A 16,943-nucleotide genomic window follows, 5' to 3' on the forward strand; every position below is an offset into this window, starting at 1 on the left:
ATACTTTGCACTCAGACTCCTTGGATAATTAGTTGATTCTAGTATTGAGGAGGGAAAATAAAATAAGTCTAGAATATCTCTTTGTGCCAGGGAAAGGAAATGCTCCATGAACGAATGGAGATCTGTCGAAAGGACCTAGAAGCAAGCTTGAAGGGGTTCCCACTGACCAAACAGAAAACAATTTGAGCATCAAGATTAATAATGATCATAATGGTTTATAAACCATTGAATAAAACTGAAAACAATGAGTCCAAACAGATATATTTAGATAAATGGATAAATTAAAAGTCTGGTAAGAAATTGAAAATTTACATAGCTTTAAAGTATCTCCCCACAAAGTATGTATTATATATAACTTAGAAAAGAGTAAATTTAGGGGTGCCTGGGTGGCTCAGTGGGTTACGCCTCTGCTTTCAGCTCAGGTCAGGATCCCAGGGTCCTGGGATCGAGCCCCGCATTGGGCTCTCTGCTCAGCAGGGAGCCTGCTTCCCCCTCTCTCTCTGCTTGCCTCTCTGCCTACTTGTGATCTCTCTCTCCCTGTGAAATAAATAAAATCTTAAAAAAAAAAAAGAATAAATTTACGCAGTAAAAAAGCTTGGAAGTTACCACATTAGTCAAATGATCAAAATAAACATTATCAGTAATGGGAGAAATTGAAATCACACTCTACTGAGATGGAATACATTAAGAATACAGAATTATTTCTGAGATATTCCTGCCTAAAATACATAATCTAAATCTAACATGAGAAAAATTCAGCCAAACCCAAGGTAGCAGGTTAGAGTTGCCACTGTCAGGCGTTATGAGCATAAAAGCCCATTTTGGGGGGCACAGTGAGACGAAAGAGAAAACTGACCAGCTATGGACAATTGTTCTTCCTTTTTCTGATTCAATACTGGGTTCCAGATAGAAGATGTTAGATTTTTCTGAGAAGGTTCTCTGAGGAGCAGTGATGTTGTTACATGGAACAGCACACTTTTGTTCTGGATCTGAGACTCAGTCACACCTGGAATTTTCCCTCCCTGCAAGCCCATTCACTGGACCTTTGGCTGAAGGAACAAGCCTTCAGACTTGCACTCTAATTGGATTTCTCTGGACTTAGTGACCTCCACATGGAAGTGAGGATCTGGGCCAAGAACTGGGTAGAGAAAGAAAGAGATTTAAGGTTCTAAACTCATTTTTCTGCATACATGTTCCTGCTAAAGAGTTATTGCTATGGACTAAACTCCAATGTATGGGGCAGGAAACTGAGGCTCTGAAGTCTTGCCTACAAAGGATAGGGGTCTCCACTCCTGGGCTAGATAGGAGCCCAACTCAGTCCAACACAAATAGACCCTACCCATTTCCAAACCTCTACCATAAGTCTCTTTATTAGCTATTATTTAGCTCCAAATACTGCTCTATGGCTTCCCTAGGCTGGTCCCTTCCACCTTTGTACAGGTACGCCAGCTGGGAGGACAAGGAATGGGATCAGCTTACCCGCATGCTAGTAGTGCTTTGAGTGGGAAGGAGGAAGCAGGTCAGATCAGGGCAGAACCACTGAGTTCACAGGGCCCTTGGATTTGAAATGTTCCTTAAAAGAGAAAGAGAACGGAGTTGGAGGACTGGAGATAAGTTTGGGCAGATGAAGGTGGCTTGACTTATATATACGTGGTTGGCTATTTCCACCCTCCCAAAGTCCTGGGGACAACGTCTGAAAGGGATAGCTACTGGATCATGGGGGCCTCTTTTCTGACCTGAACATACACATAGAACTAGGAAGGAATCGGAGACGTTGGAGGTAGGAGGAGTAGGCCTGGACATGGGTGAGGCGAGCAAAGTGCTCAGGGCACAAAATTGAAGGAGGTACTCACTCTCAGTTCATACAAGTAACCCTAAGTATGAGAGAGTGAGCGCCTCTTTACATTTGTTGACACATGATATTAACCATTGTCAGCCATCCCTTGTCAACTTGGCACCCATACATATCTCCTTATACTATACTTAATCTCTGAATTAGGACAAGAAGCAGTTTACTTTCAGCTGGCAAGACCAGCAATATACCTTTACCATCTTACCTCAGAGATATACTAAATGTCCAGCCATGTATCATAATTTAGTGTGCAGGGACTCTGACCATCTTTCTCTTCTACAATATATCACACTGCATCCATTATACTGAGATGACAATATGCTGATTAAATCTACTAAGCGAAGGAGTGACATCTCTAGACTTATTGGTCATATATTTGTGTGTCAGAGAGTGGTAAATTAACCCAACAAAAATTCAGAGGCCTTCTACCTCAGTGAAATTTCTAGAGGTCCAATGGTTTGGGACATGTACAGCTGTTCCTTCTTAGATTAAGGAGAAAGTGCTGTATCTGGTCACTCGTACAACAAAAATACAGGCATAATGCCTAGTGTGCCTTTTGTGATTTTGGAGTCAACCTATTTCTCATTTGGGTGTGCTACCTTTACCAAGTGACCCCAAAAGCGACTAAATTTATTGGAATGTGTGCTAACTCTGAGGAAGTAGTTTGAGGAATTGCCAGACTGTTTTCCAAAGCAGCTATACTCCTTTACATTCCCCGCCACCCCAGCTATATATCAGAGCTCAAATTCTCCTACATCCTCACCAAAAATACTTATTTTCTATCTTCTGGATTATAGCCATTCTGTGAGTGTTAAGTGGTATCTCATTAGAGTCTTGGTTTGTATTTCCTTAATGGCTAATGATGTTTAGCATTTTTATATGATTATTGTACATTTGTATATGTTCTTTGGAGAAATGTTTACTTAAACCCTTTGCTCATTAGAAAAAAGATACAAAGCATTTCCATACACTCCCTCTATCCCCAGCCTCCTACTATTAATATCATTTACCAGAGTGGTACATTTGTTACAAGGAATCCACATTTGTATCTCATTATCACAAGTCCATGTGTCAACTTGGCTAGGTTATAGTACCTGGTTGCTTGGTGAAAGTCTAGATGTTGCTCTAAAGGCATTTTAAGATGTGTTCAACATTTAAATCAGTAGACTTTGAGTAAAGTAAAGCAGTTTACCCTCTATAATGTAAGTGGGCCTGACCCAATCTACTGAAGTTCTTAAAAGAATACACTGAAGTCATTTACAATGACATTACAATTACAAGGAAAGAACTCTGCCTCCAGAATGTCTCTGAACTCAAGACCTCAACAATGACTCCTGCTGAAATTTTCAGCTTGCTGCTCATCCCAGCAAACCAGACCTGTGAGCCCTCAAAACTGTGTGAACCAATTTTGTAAAATAAGTGCGTGCGCGTGCACGCGTGCACACACACACACACACACACACACACAGAGAAACACAGAAACACCTCTTATTCATTCTGTTTCTCTGGAAAACCCTAATAGAAGGGGAGAAGGCTAAGGCATGTGGGATTTCTTTTTGAACTAATAAAAAGGATCAAAATTGATATGGTGATACTCACTGTAAATACACCAAAAATCATTGAATCACACACTTTAAATGGAAGAATTCTATGGCATGTGAATTATATCTCAATAAATCTGTTAAAAATATCTCTAACTGCAAAATAAACATATTTTAAGCATATTAATGAAAAATGTACAGGGACAGTGAAGGAGAAATAGCTAAGAGTTGAAGGTAGTTTACTTGATGAACAGAAATTAGAGGTAGAAATTTCTTAACCATTATCTCTTCAAATATTTCTTCTGATTTCTTTCTTTTCCTTGTTGGACTCTAATCACAAATGGGCTAGACTTTTTTTTTATTGCCCTGTATCTCCAGATGCTCTGTTTTATTTCCTTTGTTTTCTTTGTATTTCACTGTAGATTTCTACTGATGTATGTTCAAGTTCAAGGATTTATTCTCTGGTGATTCCGGTGTACTATAAGCTAACTGTTTTTTAAAAATCATTAAAATGGGGAATACCTGGGTGGCTCCATTGGTTGAGCAGCCAACTCTTGGTTTCAGCTCAGGTCATTCATGATTTCACGGTCCTGGGATAGAGCCCTGTGTTGAGTTCCATGCCCAGTGGGGAATCTGCTCAAGGATTCTCTCCCTCTCCTTTTGTCCCTCCCCACCGCTCATGCACTCACTCTTAAATAAAACATACATACATACATACATACATAAATATTTTTTAAAGGGCATTACAAGGCTTGAAGTCAAGGAGCCAGTACTACACATTAAGGTCACAACACCACTAGGGTTCATAGTCAGGAAATTATTTCTGCTACCCAAAGTTCAGAAAACAAGGAAACAAATACAGCTGTCACAAAGCTGTTGGCTGAACAATAGGACGTGGAATCTGGCTGCTGCAAAAACTCTTGCCAGCTGAAGTCCATACGTCAGCTGCCACTGCCCAATAAGAATGGCCTCCATCTGTCTTCCATCTTCCAAATCTAACACAAATGTGCCTCATTGGAAAAGCCTAAATTACATTCAGAATTCTACTAACAAGTGAGTCTGTGAAATGAAGTTTTTACCTTTCTGCAATATAAGGAGAGGCTGAGAATATAGAAGAGGTAGAAACTACTGCTAAATTCCAGTAAACAACGTATAGTGCATTCCACCCCTTTGTGGACATAATATTGACACACAAGTTTCTACCATGTTTAAATCTCTAATCAACAAAATAGCAACTACAATATAACATAATGTAATATAGCTACCCCTCATACAAATGAACATGCACTTATTCTCTATCCAAAAAAAGGGTTTACACCCAAAGCCCCACCACTCTCAGTATTCATCTAGTGATGACAATCTTTTTCTCTTCCTCAGCCACAATCCCATCTTGATAATCTAATGAACCAAATTATAAAATTAAGCACCACCAATATACCTTATATAAAGTAGTAACAGAAAAGAAGAGTGGAATAAAGGAAATTGGCTAATAAATACAAGTTTATTCATGACAAAGCAATATGCATAACGACCACAATTCTCATTTCTCTAAGTGGTCACTAGGCAATAGTTGGTATTTATAATGACCTTCTTCCATGTTCCATGATCCTTTTGCTTCGGTTAGCACCTTACCTAGTCAGTGTTATTTATTTGGTAAGGTAACCCAAATCTTCATTTGTAAAATGTCCCAGCCATTCATGGTTATCTCATGTTAGCCTGCTGTGATCATCCACTTACCTTTCCTACTCGGTTCTTAATACTAGGAAACACCTCTCCCCATTGGATCCTTTTTACATCAGCCAGGGCCACATCATGAAAAAACAAATCACCCTAGGAAATTTAAACACAGGAATTTAATATAAGGAGTTGCTTATAGTGATGTTGGAAAACTGAATGAAAGAGCCAAAAGGGACATGCGAGGGAAGCCAAATATTAGTAACCTAAGGAAGCAGCAGGCCATCCTTGGGACTGAAAAAACCAAGGGGAATAGATAGGATTACCAGAATTTGGGGTTGTGGAGGAGTGGCCTTCACATAGCTGGTGTTCAAACTGAGGGGACATGGTACAGCTGGTACTAGGAGTGTCATAAAATGCTGTCCCCTGATGCTGGAAGGACACCAACAGGAGCTGAAAGCAGGACGTCCTATCCCTCTCTTCTCTCTTTCCATCTTCCCACCAGTGTCTCGCATTGACCCCACCTAACTGCAGGAAGCCAGCTAGCAAGGAAATCTGGGAAAAGTATTTTGCAGAGTCCCACCCCCAACATCTCAGAACAGAATATAGAATAGTGGGCTTAGGTCTATAAGACAAGAGATAAGTAAAAGAGATGCACCATATAACTCTTAGCCTATTTAGTATCAGTCATACTCCTTTACCCATAACTAAACTTCCATATAACAACAGTAACAACTTCAGACTACCTCCTAACAAGACGCAACTAACATTTATAGAAAGGAAGACACTGTCACCTGAAAAGGAGAGACAGATCCCAACAGCCACCATATCCATCCCAGGATGAGGTTAACTTCTGTTTTAGTTGGTCAAATTCCACCTGCATATCTTGTAATCTAAATATCAATTTGTCAGGTTAATCCCAATGAACAATTCCTATGTAAAATAATAGAGAAAAAGAGTAAGGAAAATAGTTAACATATACAAAAATACACATAGAAGCAAGGGGTAGAATACTATCTTCTATAATTCTCATTTCTATAAATGATCTCAATGCCATAGCTGAGTTTTACACTTTGTTATTTCACTGACTTGTTCCTCTTTCCTTCAGCTATCACCTCAATTGATCAAGGTTCACAAGCTTGTGAAATAACCCAAATCTTCATTTTTAAAGGGTCTGAAGCTTTAGCAGTCCTGACTTTATTGGGTCACAATAGTGCACCTAGAGAGTACCCTGATTTCCAGACAGTTCTCTTTGCCCCATTGTGCAGCAGCAATCTAATTTTCTCTTGGAAATTAGGATCAACCACCTCAGCCACCACAGTCACACCCTTCTTTGTACATTAGATCAGTGACATGAGGAGACCAACATTGCCAGGTGACAATCTCAACTTCCAATTTAATGGAACTATTGCATTGTCTCCTAACAAAAACATTCTTTCTTTATGCATTAAGCCCTCTAAAATAAGCAGAGACCAAATATATAAAGATGGAAAGAAAAATATGTTGAGCTTTTTTGGGTAGTAAAAGGAGCAATTCACACTTTACCTCCTTAACTTCTAGCACTGTGTATTCTAGCTATAAGATAAACAGAATTGTATATTGGTTGCTAGATTAGCACATGTTCCACATTGTAGAATAGCATCCAACCTCCAAAAGTACTATTTCCCAACTAATGTAACTGGACCATTCTACTACCCTACAAAGCCAGCTATTTCTGAATAGTAGGCAACATGATCCCACAACAAAAACAGTGAATACTATAAGCTAGAGCCCATAGCTTCATCCCCTCTGCTGGCAATAATTATTTCCTTGGATAAAAGTAATGAAATGTGAGATACCGTGATGACAAATAAGGCATTCTATAAGTCCATAGGTGACGGGGTTGGCAGAAGCATTTGAGAAGAAAAGCTAATCCATACCCAGAATGACTACTCAAGTGAGAAAATTTGTTCTGCCAATAACTGAAAGATTGAAATCAACTTGTTACCAGGTGGCTGGTTGGTACTCTTAGGGTATTGCACTTGCCTTTGCTGTTGGCAAGTTGGGCTTCCAGATGTGATCAGGTAGTTCAGGTAGTTCTTCCAGGTAGTTCAGTCTTGAATGGGGGAGGGGCCCCATGTTGTTAATGTTGTTAAACCCGTGTACAACCTTGAGCAAGCATCAGAATGGTTGGGGAAAAAAACAGACTGGGCTCTTTTGCTCCTATAGTACATTACTGGCTGGAGTCAGTAAAACATGTGGAACCGTACACAGACAGAAAATTCCCCATGAGGCCATGGAATGGGCTTAAGGAAAGTTGACAAAGGAACAGGAGATACATGAATGTCTGAATCATATAACTTATTTGTGCCATCAAGTCCTATTCTTTATCTAAGTCACTTTTAACTGGTGGGATGCTTTTCTCAGTCTGCCTAGGGCATTCTGAGTTTTAGTGCTCCTATGTTACCTTCTAGAAGTTGTATAGCTCTGTGTACCATATTTAAGTCAGTGATCCATTTTGAGTTAATTTTTGTGAAAGGTGTAAGGTTTGCATTTTGTTTTTTTTAAGGTTTGCATTTAGATTCATGTTTTTGCATGTGGATGACCAGTTGTTCCAGGCCTGTTTGTTAAAAGACTATCCTTTCTCCATTGATTTGCCTTTGCTTCTTTGTCAAAGACTCTATTTGGATGGATCTGTTTCTGAGATTTCTGTCCTATTCCACTGATGTATTTGTTTATTCTTCTGCCAGTGTCTTAATTACTGTGGCTTTATAGTAAGTCTTGAAGTTAGATAGTGTCAATGCTCTTTGTTCTCTTTCAGTGTTGTGTTGACTATCCTGGTTCTTTTGCCTTCGCATATAAACTTGGGAATCCCTTTATCCACAACATAACTCACTGGGATTTTGATTGGAATTACACTGAATCTATAAACCAAGTTGGGAAGAACTGACATCTTAATAGTAATGCTTCCTATCTATGAACATGGAATGCTTTTCCATTTATTTAAACTTTCTTCGATTTCTTTCATCAGAGATTTACAGTTTTCCTCATATAGACATTTTACTTATTAGGTTTATGTTTATAACTTAAGTATTTTGATTTTTGGGTGTTGATGTAGAGGGCGTTATTTTTTTTTTTTTTAAGATTTTATTTATTTGTCAGAGAGAGAGAGCACAAACAGGCAGAGTGGCAGGCAGAGGCAGAGAGAGAAGCAGGCTCCCTGATGGACAAGGAGCCCAATGTGGGACTCCATCCCAGGACCCCAGGATCATGACCCCAACAGAAGGCAGCGGCTTAACTGACTGAGCCACTCAGGTGTCCCGAAGGCGTTACTTTTTTATCTCAAATTCCAATTGTGCATTGCTGGCAATATAAGAAAGTAATTGACTTTTTTTTTTTAATTTATTTGTTTATTTATTTGACACAGAGAGAGAGAGATCACAAGTAGGCAGAGAGGCAGGCAGAGGGGGAGGGGTAAGCTGGCTCCCTGCTGAGCAGAGAGACTGATGCAGGACTCCATCCAAGGACCCTGTGATCATGAACTGAGTTGAAGGCAGAGGCTTAACACACTGAGCCACCCAGGCGCCCCCAAAGTGATTGACTTTCACATATTAACCTTTGTTATATTAACCTGTAATCACTTATTAGTTCCAGTAGTATTTGGGGGATTTTTTAGGGTTTTCTAAATAGACAATCTTATCATCTCAAAGAAAGATAGTTTCATTTCTTCCTTCTCAACCTGTCTACTTTTTATTTCCTTTTCTTATTTTACTGCATTAGCTAGGACTTCCAGTAAAACATAGAATAGAAGTGGTGAGAAGGGACATTCTTTTTTTTTTTTTTTTTTTTTTTTTTTTTTACAGACAGAGATCACAAGTAGGCAGAGAGGCAGGCATAGAGAGAGCCCGATATGGGGCTCGATCCCAGGACCCTAAGATCATGACCTGAGCCTAAGGTAAAGGCTTTAACCTACTGAGCCACCCAGGCACCCTGAGAAGGGACATTCTTATCTTGTTCCCAGACTTGAAGTTTCCTCTATTTGTAGTTTGCTGAGAGTTTCTATTATTATGCATGAGTGGTGGACTTTGTTGGAAATTTTTATTTCTGCATCTATGATATAATCATACTTTTTCTTTAGCCTATTGATGTGATGAATCATATCAATATTTTTTTGAATGTTGAACCAGACTTGTACACCTAGAATAAATTCCATTTGGCCATGGTGTATAATTCTTTTTTAATAATGTCTTAACTTTTATCAAGGTGATTTACAGGTTATAATATATTACATTTATTTTCTATTATTATTATAATATATTACTTTATCACCTTTCCTATTACTGGGTTTGCCTAATACTTCTACAATTAAACTACATTTTGTATGACACATTCATCATTTAATACGGTCATAAATTAAACCCAATTATTTTATTAAAGACATTTCTAGGGGTACCTGGGTGGCTCATTTGGTTAAACGTCTGCCTTCAGCTCAGGTCATGAGCCTGGGGTCCTGGGATAGAGTACCACATTGGGCTCCCGGCTCAGTAGGGAGCCTGCTTCTCCCTCTCCCTGCTCATTCTCTCTTTCTCTCGAAATGAATAAATAAAATCTTTAAAAAAAAAAAAAAGACATTTCTATGCAGTGGCAGCAGTATGGAGGCATTACAGTGCTTCACACTGGAAAAGAACATTGGCTTTGAAATCAGATCATCCATGATCTGAATCCTAACCCCACAACTTAATGGCTATCTGAGCTTCAACTACTTACTTCATTTCCCTAAAGTTAATTCCTTCCACACAAGGATTAAATAAGATATACATCTCATGGCACATGGTGGGCACTCAATTAGGAGCAAGTTTTTTTTTAAAGATTTTATTTATTTATTTGACAGACAGAGATCACAAGTAGGCAGAGAGGCAGGTGGGGGGAGGGGGGGAAGCATGCTCCCTGCTGAGCAGAGAGCCTATGTGGGGCTGGATCCCAGGACCCTGGGATCACAACCTGAGCCAAAGACAGAGGCTTTAACCCACTGAGCCACCCAGGCACCCTAGGAGCAAGTTTTTATTGATGTTAATATTTTAAGATGATACAAGTACTCTTTTATACTCCTTTTGCCAGATTTTGGAATCAAAGTTTAGCAGATAAGAATTTTAGCAACAACAACAAAAAAAACCAAAAACAAAAAGAAACAAATAAAAAACCCCTATATTTCTTTATTTTCTCTAAATAATTTTAACTTCAACACCAAACTTCCCCCCAGCTTTACAGAGAGAAAATTTAATCTCATGCATCTCCAGGGATACATTTTTGCCAGGTATTGCAAGATTCTGAGGTCTAAAAGAGCATTAAAACTTTAGGATAAATTCTCCATTCAACAATCATAGGTCACTCTCATTAAGACACAGCCTCACAAAATCTGCAGGCCCCTTCAAGCCAGAGTCTCTGTTCTTTCCAGATGTGAGAAAAATGGTTAGAAAAATGGACTCAGGCGATAAACTTCCTAGGTTCAAACCCTGTCTCTACTCCTTCCAAGCTGACCTTCAGTTTCCTCATCTATAAAATGGGGAGAATGATAATTCTTAGCCAATATGTAACATTTTCAAAAGTACCTGACACATAGTATGTAAGTGTTAGCTCTTATTATTTTTTAATTAATTATAGCCTTGGAACCTTGGGCAAGGCTAGAAACTCCACTGAAGTTTTACATCTATCCCGTCAGGAGTGGTGGGGAGAGAATGCCAAGGGGCAGAGGGCCATTGTTCAAGGGACCCACAAATCTTTATCCCTTTCTCAGTCTCCTGGAACCTCTCTTCTTTGCCTTGCTGCATCTCGAAGGGCTACCTCCCTCCCTCCAGCTCTCGGGGAGCACATAACAAGATCCCTTCCTGAAAGCTTGGACTTTTGGAAAACAAGAGCCAGGGAAGGAGGATGTCAATATCCCCTGCTCTCTATCTTACCACAAATCCTGAAGCAAGAAGCATGAAGATTGGCTACCTGCTTATCTGGGGAAGAAAAAGGGGGCGGGGGAGGGGCGCAGACAAACAAACAACTGATATCTCAAATAGCTATCCTGACCTAAGAATAAAGTTAGCCTCATAAATGACTCAAAAAATTTCCCTCTTTCCCCTCTTCTTTTCCTTACCACTGGAAAAGTAACCATCAAAAGAAATTGCCTATATCATGGATTTCACATGCTCTGGGAACAGTTCATGTGTAAAAACAGTGGATCCAGGAAGACTGGTGCAGAAATTATACCATTATCCCTTCATCAATTGCTAAGGGATATGAGGAAAGGAAGAGGAAAGAGGAATGGAATTAACATTTCATGAGCAACGAATAGTGCTTCTTACACTAGTAGGCCTTTGCCATATAATTTGCATCTTAATATATGACCATGAGTAGCAAGGTAGATTTGTTACTGCCTTTACAGAACAAGAAAACAAGGTTATCAAGATCACACAATTAATATAAGGGAGAACTAATGTTTAAATCTGATTCTGATTGACACCTAAATCAATCCTTTCGACCATGCCTCCATTGCTTTACAGCAAATTAATGACAAATATGTGAATCTTCCTCCTGAACTTTATTGTTGCACATGGAGGTTTCTTTTAGGTCTAGCTCTTTGAAAAACCCTAAGCTGAGGAAAAACTTACAGAAACACACATGTTTATGAACTTCAGAACCAAATTCACTACAGAATGTTTTCCTAAAAGTTTCTCTTACACAAGCTGCACCCTGATTAACCCCAGATGAAGATCTTCTGTATCACAAGGGGAAGATTTTGAAGGGTCAGTTTGGGAAGTGGAAGGCTTAGCTGAACATTGGGTCTTAGAAGCCTCTTTAAAGCAAGGTCACTTACATAGTGACTTGGGACTTTTTTCCAAAGCTGCTATATGTGATGAGTCCCCCAAATTATATCCCAGTAAGAAATCAAGACTTGTTAATGGAAAAGAAATAGCACCCACTTTTATTTTCATGCAAATGGTCCCAGCAGAATAAAAAGGGGGTAGTGAAAGTGATGACACTGATCTAATTATCTGCAGGCCAATATCACCCAGTTCTTGAAAGGAACCCACAGAATGGCCTGACACAGACACACAAAACACAGCCAGGAAACAATTGGGACCTTAGCAACAAGGCAAAAACTGGCTCCTTTGTGCATAAAGAGCTGTTTTACGAGCATTTCTTGTTTCTTTCCATTAAGTCCCATTACCTCTTCCGAAGAAAGCTGCAGTCTATTTTTAATCGATGCCACATTGCCTATAATCACAGACATGTACCATTCCAACTTCTGCTTTCCAGCCTATTGTCCTCTCACACAGTTTCAAGCCCAGTTTCATGGGAAATGTAACACATAAGAATAAAACTTCAGTGGATACAAAGCCTCAGCATCCAAACACAACCTATTCCTCATATCATCCTGTTAACCACTAAGTGAAGCCGGTGTTAAAAAAAAATCCACGTTTAAAAAAAGGAAAATGAAATCCAAAGAGATGTGGCCACTTGACAAAACATTCAAAGCCAGCAAGTAGAAAGAAAGGAGCCCCAAGTCTAAGACTCTTTTCACTGAACCGTACTGCCACTGTGTTAAAGTACCAACAAAAAGAAGAAATGAGAGGTAGGTTCCAACAAGCACATTCAGGGCAATTCAGCAAACAGTTTCCTAGTTTATGCTTTAGTTTCCTGAATCCAGCCTTGCTTCACCTGGGTTCCCAGACCCTCCCAACCTTTGATGAGGAGCCTCTTCTCACCATTACCTTCCAATCTGCGGCTAACTATAGTCCTATATCAAATCCCAGCTGCCATATCCTTCCTCCTTCCTTGTAATATTCTAAGTATCGTCACTACCTAGGACCGAGTCATGCTCTGCCCTGTTTCCAGATAAAAGTCTTTGCCTCCTAATACCAGCTCAGATCAAACCAAGTTCATCGCAACCCCTTGGACTCTTGGCCATCCCCTTAGGGATCAGATTTACAGAGTATACAGCCCCTGGCCCAGCCTAAATCCAGCTCCATCCGCTTCTCTAGGGCCTGCTGTTAAGGTCCCACACAGTCTAGTAGAGGCAGTGTCACGTAGGCAATTATCATAGCCTTTGGAGTCAGGCATTCAGGCCTGGATTTGAACCCCATTACATGAGCTGGGCAAGTTATTTCAGCTCTGTAAAATTCTATATCCTTATCTGTCTGTGACAAATGACACATGTACCTTGTGAGGAGTTAGCACACAGTGACAGTCCAGTAAAAGCTAGATGTGTCCAAAGTCATAACTGTCATTTCTACTTAATCAAAATTCATCCTACTGTTATTTAAGAATAACTTCACATTCAGATTAAGTGGTGATCAGTTGTCTTGCTACTTAAAAATAGCTAACAGTATTTAAGAAGTAAATATGATTAAATGAATGATTAAATAATTGAATGAATCAATCAAACCATTGGATATACCTGGTATAAATGAATCAATTCAATTAACGAATATATATAAAATACAATCATGTCCCAGATATGATGCTGAGTTCTAGACAAATAGCAGTGAATAAGATACACAGGATCTTTGCTCTCATAGAGCTTACAGTCTACCACTTATTCTCTCCTTCCTTTGGTTTTTGATACAAAATCCATGATAACATTGAACAAAATGTATTAGAATTATTTGCTTTGGAAGCTGCTTCCTGCATTGGCCTGTGAGCACCATGAAGATAAGAGCTGAGTCTTTCAGATACCATATGATTTCACTCATATGTGGACTTTAAGAAACAGAGAACTTAGGGGATGGGAGAAAAAATAAAATAAGATGAAATCAGAGAGAGAGGCAAACTGTAAAAGACTCTTAACTCTAGGAATCAAACTGAGGGGAGAGGGTGGAGGAGGGGGTAATTGGGTGATGGACATTAAGAAGGGCACATGATATAATCAGCACCAGCTGTTATATGCAACTGATGAGTCATTAAATTCTACCCCTGAAACTATGAATATACTATATGTTAATTACATTGAATTTAAATTAAAAAAAAAAAAAAAAAAGCTGGGTCTTCATTACCTGCCTCAGAGCCTGGTAATGATTCATGACTTATGTACTAACTCAATTTCCCATTTTTAACAGATCTTGCTCTCTCCTCTGGACTTTCCTTAAATGTGCACATTCCTGTTTCTCTTCCTTGACAAAAATTCAGGCAGGAGCCTGCCTTAGAATTTGTCCCCCAAGATCTCGTGGGAGTAGGGGTTTGGGCAAGGAAACACTTTTGTGCCCAGTTGCAATTTATGGACCCAGAGAGTGACTTTTAATTGTATACATCTTAAAAGAAAGTGCTGATGTTGTAACAGAAAAACGAGTTCAAGATAGTATGTCAACTGAAGAGAGCCAAGGGGTCAATGAGAGTTAAATAAGCCCATGATGATGTCCAGACTCATTCTAGAGACCAGGATTGCCTGCTGCTCCTGCCATGCATTTGAGTCAGTGGCCCTGGTGGGTTAAAGGAACAGAACTATGTGGACACTGTCAACCTGTGGAGCTTCAAAATGACCCCAGGACCAAACGAAATTTGGACCAAGACTAAGTAAACTTGAGACTGGTGACTCAATTCCTTGCCAGGAAAATCAGTTCGGCCTTCAGAGTCTCGGGCCTGACTAAAAAAAATTAATTCAATCAGCAACTGGACACTTGTACAAACAAGATGTGCTGGGATTTCTCCACCTGCATTCTGGTGCCAGGATAGGGAGAGGACAGTTAACACACACTCACAATAATTTGCTCTTACTTATACAATGGATGGAGAATAGGAAGCCTACATGCAATTGCCTCACCCCTGTCAGAGGTTGTAGCTGGTCATCATGAACCTCTGAGAGCATGTGATTTTCAACTATTTCCCAGAGAAACACTTTGGAGTAAGTCATTTCATAAGGCAGATAGTAGCAGAGCTCCTGCAGTTGGAGGGACGATAGGTCTGGAAGGCCTGCTCAGTCCCTCGCAGTTGGTAGGAGTGGGGGGAAGGGAGCAGGAAGGGAGAGAGAGCTGGGGAAAGGATGAGGAGGTTGTGGTTCATAAAGAAACCACAACGCAGCAGAGCACTGGGATTTCATATTCTTTCAGGGTATTATATGCCAAAACAATGGTGAATGAGAATGGTCAGGAATGAGTAATAACTGGCTGCCAGGATCCTCATTAACCATGGTGATTATCTCCCAGCCAAAGTCAACAGGCAGCAGACTGATAAGACGCATCAGTTCTTCTGTTCACAATTCATTTAGAGTTTTGTGTTTGTTTGTTTGTTTTTTTTTAAAATATGGAAGCCAATTTATTCAGACATTCAAGCGAGGTCTCTAGTCAGCAGGAAAGCATTTGTCCCTTATCCCTCATCTTCCCTGACTCTTCAGAACCAAAGGGGAAAAGGTGCCAAGCCAGCTGGTCAGAGATGTCTGCATTCATGCTGGACCTTCTTTCAAGGCTCTGGAAACAGAAGGCTGCATAACCGCATCCACCTATGGCCAGACATTTTGAGAGTCCCCCTCTCCCACCGCACCCCAGCTCGGGCAATTGCTTCCCAGCTGCAGCAGTGGCCAGCCCTCAGACTGGAGAGAGGGACATAAACTGTTGCCATTTATCACTCATCAAAAATTCAGACTCCACTTGTCCTGAACAGCAGTCAGACACAAAAAGGCCACGACCAGTCAGAGAATAAGGACCTGAGGAAGGCCAAGGGGCCTGTATCCCACTTGCAGGGAAGAAGAAAGGAAGGTAACAATGTTTTGCCACTGTCTTTCTGTCTAAATAGGAAGGCTGAGTCTTATGATGTGTGTCTCTCTGGGAATAAAAAGAACAGGCTGAAGGTCTCCATTCCACTCTTTCATTATGTGCCTTCTGGAAACTTATGTGATTGAAGACCTGGCTCCTCCGTCTGTAGAAGGAGGATAATATGAACACCCACTTCCAGGTTTTCGTGGAGGAGGGCTAAGAAATGGGATGAGCCTTAGGAAGTGGAATGCACTGTATATGTGATTATCAAGCTATCTAAAGACTCTCTGGAGTCTATCTGGTCTCTGAGTGTATCATCATCCTGCCATCCCCTCGCTTCTGTTCTTTCCTGTGTATAACCATGTTTGCCCAGTGGGACCAAAGGAGTCAGCAACTTAGTGCTGCCTGGGACAACAGACTCATTGGATCACCACAGCAGCTGCAAGGTAACACAAGACTCTGAACGCAGACAGGCTGGGGGTCCAGTGTTGCCTTTTACCAGTTATGTGACATGAGACACACTATTATTCTCCAAGTCTCTTTGTCCTAAGTTTTTGTGTAACATAGGGCCAATAGCATACACCTATTCAAGGTTAAGTTCAAGTGACATACTGTCTAAAGTGCCCAGCTTGGGGAGCCTTGGCGGCTCAGTCGGTTAGGGTTAGGGTTAGGGTTAGGGTTAGGGTTAGGGTTAGGGTTGGGGTCATGATCCTAAGGTCCTGGTCGTGATCCCAAGGTCCTCAGGTTGTGATCCCAAGGTCCTGGGAGACGAGCCCTGTGTCACATCAGGCAGGGAAACTGAGCAGGGAAACTGCTTCTCTCTCTCCTCTGCCTCTCCTGCAGCTTGTGTTCTGTTGCTCACTCTCTCTCTCTCAAATAAATAAAATCTTGGCTCTAGATGGCATTTGGCCTTCCAATGAAAGACAATGACATCGAGTCACTGAGTAAGAAGCCACAAGACTATAAAACTTATATTAAAATTCATCTGAGTGGCCTAAAAAGTGTGATCCTCAGTATACCTTGCAGAAAAGCATGTACACTCCTGGCAGCCCTGGCCCAAGGAAATCACCAACATTCAATGACTTGCTACTCCCTGATGTCTTGCCAGACATCTCAGAATGGAAGATGTCCTCCCTGACTTCTATCCTATCACAAATGGTCTAT

This window comes from Mustela nigripes, chromosome 1 (genome assembly GCF_022355385.1).
Source record: "Mustela nigripes isolate SB6536 chromosome 1, MUSNIG.SB6536, whole genome shotgun sequence".
Classification (NCBI taxonomy): domain Eukaryota; kingdom Metazoa; phylum Chordata; class Mammalia; order Carnivora; family Mustelidae; genus Mustela; species Mustela nigripes.